We start from the raw sequence: 4,411 nt of genomic DNA on the forward strand, positions 1-4,411 counted from the left end.
ACAGCTTCTTCTTCCGAAACTTGAGATTTTTCGGGAGTTGCAACCTTCCCAGACCTTAATGTAATTACCTTAACCTGCTCCTTTGTTTCCTTCTTGCCTGGAACTCCAATGTCACTAGGGAGTGTACCAGGTTGACGATTTAGAAAAGTATTGGGAATTTGCCCAATTTGATTCTCCAAGGTCTTGATAGACACCGCTTGGCTCTTACACATGAGCCTCAACTCCTCCAATTCGGATTTTTCATTAGATTGTTACAGCTGGAGTTGTTGTCTTGGTACATATTGCGGTTGTTGAAAACTAGGAGGGTTGTATTGCTTTGCTGCATACTACTGATAAGGCTGCTGAACCGCATTATGCGTATTGCTCCAGCTGAACTTAGGATGATTACGGTTGTTGGGATGATAGGTGGTTAGAACAGGTTGCTGTGACCTCTGAAAGTTGCTCACAAACTGAGTTGATTCACTAGAAATAGCACACTGCTCTGTCTTATGGGCATCAGCACAAAGCTCACTAACACTAGTAATCTGATTGACTCCATAATTAGCCAAAGAATCCACCTTCATCGTCAAAGCCTTAAGCTGAGCAACTATAGCAGTAGTTGCATCTACCTCCAGAATTCATGCTACCTTGCCTTGAGGTAGTCTCTGAGTTGGGTTCTGGTATTTATTGGAAGCCATCAGCTCAATCAATTCATAAGCTTCATCATAGCTTTTAGCCCATAAGGCTCCTCCTAATGTTGCATCAAGCATGGGTCTAGAAGTAGCACACAATCCATTATAAAAGCAGTTAATGATCATCCAGTCAGGCATCCCATGGTGAGACACTTTCTAAGCATCTCTTTGCAACGATCCCAAGCCTCACATAAAGATTCTCCAGATTGCTAAGAAAATTGAGTAAGTGCATTTCTGACTGCAGTAGTCTTTGCCATAGGAAAGAATTTAGTTAGGAACTTTTGAGCAAGATCCTCCCATTTGGTGATAGACCCTGGTGGTAGAAAATGTAACCAGCACTTAGCTTTATCCCGCGGAGAGAATGGGAAAAGCTTCAACTTAATAGCATCTTTCGAAACTCCATTGAACTTGAAAGTGTTGCATATCTTGATGAAATCTCTGATGTGCATGTTGGGGTCTTCTATCAGAGAACCCCCAAACTGAAATGAGTTTTGTATCATCTGAATCGTGCTTGACTTGATCTCAAAGGTGTTAGCCGCGATGGCTGGTCGGACAATGCTAGACTGAATGTCATTAATCTTCGGTTGAGAGTAATCCATCAAAGCCTTCGTATTCACTTCTGGTTCTCCCATTGCAATAAGAGCTTCTTCATCAACTTTCTCCTCGACAAGAACTTCTTCATAAACTTCCTTAGCTACTGCAACTTCTTCCTCAGCTTGATCCAGTGTTCTCTTGCGAGACCGAGAACGCATATGCATACATGCTCGCTAGAGTACCTGAAACACGACAAGGAAACAAGTAAGTAACAATGTCCAAGTCAATGAACTTTAGCGACCACTGATGACAAACACATATGTTAGGTCACACACACTGTAGAAGGGGGTTGAATACAGTGTTTATCACAATCAAATCGAATATAAGAACACAAGTAACAGAAAACAGATTTTATTCAACACAATAAACTCTGTTACAATATGGAACTATCCTCTCTCAGTGATGAACAACTTATCACGAGAGCTGTTAGGATTACAATATATAATAACTTCGATTATGATAACACATATAGTGTAAACCCTATGTCTGTGTTTATATACTACACAGTTTCAAGATAATCTCTAATTGATATTAAATATGATTCTGTATCCTAAAATATATCAATTAGATATCTTCTTTTCCAAGTCTTCTATTTTCCATAGAAATCTTTTCCATGCATATCTCTTCTTTATTAGTCTTGATCTTCTTTCCTTTCAATCAGCCTTTCCTTAACTGTTCGTCCTCCTGCACTTAAGTTCTGATATCCATCTTCTGATAATTATCTCTTGATAATTTAAGTACCGATATCCTTAAGTTCTGACTTCCAGTAAGTGCTGATTTCAGTAAGTACTGATATTTCCTGTTTGTTAAGATCTGAAAACTAAACATGAAACACATTAGATATGACATCTCAAATATATCTAACAATCTCCCCCAACTTGTAAATTAGCATAATATACAAGTTCAATATATATTTGATGATGTCAAAAACATTAAGTACAAATGCACATGAGAATTTGACTAAGAAACTACAACTTACAGTACTTGTAGCTTTTACCATCCTTAAAGTCTGATATCAACTTTAGCCTGTATGTTCTTCAGAATTTAGCAGTTGCAGTCCCTGACTTGGCTTCATTATGTGATCTCTTTAATATCAAGAGTTGTCCTGAGATAATTCTTCAAAAGACATCTATCAGAATATGCAAGTTCATTCAACATCCTCCTTTTGGTTTCTTTTGGCTAAGCTGTATCTTCACTTATCTGAAAGATAGCAGCTTTGAGATCATTGATCTTTTCCTTTCTTATATTCTCATTAAGTCTGATATAATAGGCTTTGTCTGATTCTATGTTGAATTCAACAGCCCTATAACCCAGACAGGTAGTAACAATCTTTGCAGTGTTAGGCTTCATTTCAACAATTTTTCCATCATGAGCTCTGTACTTAGGATAGTATGAGCTGTCAGACTTTATCCTGTAAATTTTCTTCTGTCTCTCAATATTAGACCTTAAGAATTTGGCAGCATCATCTGTAGACTTGTTCTTTACTTGAAGCAAATATAGTACATGTTCCAATTCTTCATAGTACTTCAAGTTAATAGCATCCTGCTTAATCTGGAATACCCTCCCATCTGTCATGAAATATAACATAACATGTTCTTTCAGTGCAGAGTGGTAAACCATCTGTACAGACTCCAATTGATCTAATCTTTCAGGAGTTGTGCCTATTCCTGGTTCAGACAGAGATGTAGGATCTAGAGTTGTGTTGCTTACTCTTCTTTCATCAGCATTTCCCAAACTAGTTTTATCTCTTGCCTCATTTCCTAGAAGCAATCTACTCTGAAAACCTCTTGATGTACTCTTCAGAGTTTGAGCACATTGTTTAGCTTGGGTGAATCCTGGTAGAGTAGTTGAAGGTTTAACATGAGCAATGTTAGAGGTTATTCCCTTATCTCCTGATGTCAAGCTAACTTGAGCTGTGTAAGAGGTTGCTTGCTTCCTTGTAGCATTTGAATTTACTAACTCCTGATTTTGAACAACTTGAGCTCTGTCAGAGGTTGTTTGAGAATCTTTCTTTTTCTTCGAAATCAGATCAGTATCTTCATCAGTATCTATTTGTCCATCCATAGTTGGCATGTAAACCCTTACAGGTTCATCAACTTTACCTTTGCCCTTAAACTTTGGATCATACTCCACTTGTGATTTGGCTTTAGATGCCTCACCACTTGTTTTTTCTTTAATCACAATGCCTTTATCATGTGGAGGTTTATTTGCTATTGCAGAAGCTTTAGACTTAGATTGCGACTTATCAATTGCAGCTTTCAGTCTAGCTTCTTCTTCTTCCAGCATTTCAAGATCCATCCCTGGATTTTCTTTAAGAAACAGCTTCTTTGAGATCTCTTCATCAAGATCTTTAGGATTGACTAGAACTTGTTTACCTGAGCTTGATTTCTTGCCAGCATCAGAACTTAGCCTTTGACTTGTAGTTCTGTCTTTCTGTAATGAAGAGCCTTTGCTTTTTCTTTGACCTCCACTTTTTTCAGAGTTTCCCTGATCTTCATTTTCATCATCTTTTTCTTTCTGTGATTTAGTAGACTTGCATTTGGACTTAATTACTTTCTCCCCCTTTTTGGCATCATCAGGAAGAAGCAGGGAGACAAGCAATTCCACAGAATTTTGAAGTTCATTGAGCTGAACTTGTTGAGCAACTTGATTTTATAAAAGATCAGAAATTTAAGCTTGCTGCTTGTCTTGAGACTTTTCAATATTTGCTAAACGGTCAAAGTTAGGCTTGAAAAACTTCTGCTTCTCTACTTTGATCTTCTCTGCATCCTCTTACAATTTATTTCGAATTTTGTCCAGCTGGTCGTGAGTTGCTGAGTGTTGACCTTGAAGGTGCCTTGTACTCAGTGATGTAACTCTAAGATGTGTCTTGAAATCATCATTGGCAAACATCTCACCAGTTTTTGTCAGATGTTCAGAAAGAACAGCTGCATTAGGGGAGGAGACAGTGCAACAAGCTCCAGAAATGCAAATCCACTCTTGCCCTCTTTGAGTCTCACTCCAAGGAACTGGAGGAGCCCTTTCTACAAACTTCTCGATAAAAACAACCTTAGAAGCTGGTAGTAGAGGAGCATGTCCAGATGGACCAGCTGCATCAGCATCTACATTAACATCAGCTTCATCAGAGTTTGCAGCAGGCAGTGCAA

General features: G+C 38.3%; 1 non-coding gene across 1 annotated transcript; it reads left to right on the forward strand.

Annotated features, from left to right (window-relative positions):
• The first annotated feature begins 807 nt into the window (after positions 1–807).
• On the forward strand, positions 808–913 carry LOC141675478 (small nucleolar RNA R71). The gene has a single exon (XR_012556128.1). It is a non-coding gene; the product is annotated as a small nucleolar RNA R71 (small nucleolar RNA).
• The last annotated feature ends 3,498 nt before the right edge of the window (positions 914–4,411 follow it).

Source organism: Apium graveolens, chromosome 7 (assembly GCF_009905375.1).
Source record: "Apium graveolens cultivar Ventura chromosome 7, ASM990537v1, whole genome shotgun sequence".
Taxonomy (NCBI): Eukaryota; Viridiplantae; Streptophyta; class Magnoliopsida; order Apiales; family Apiaceae; genus Apium; species Apium graveolens.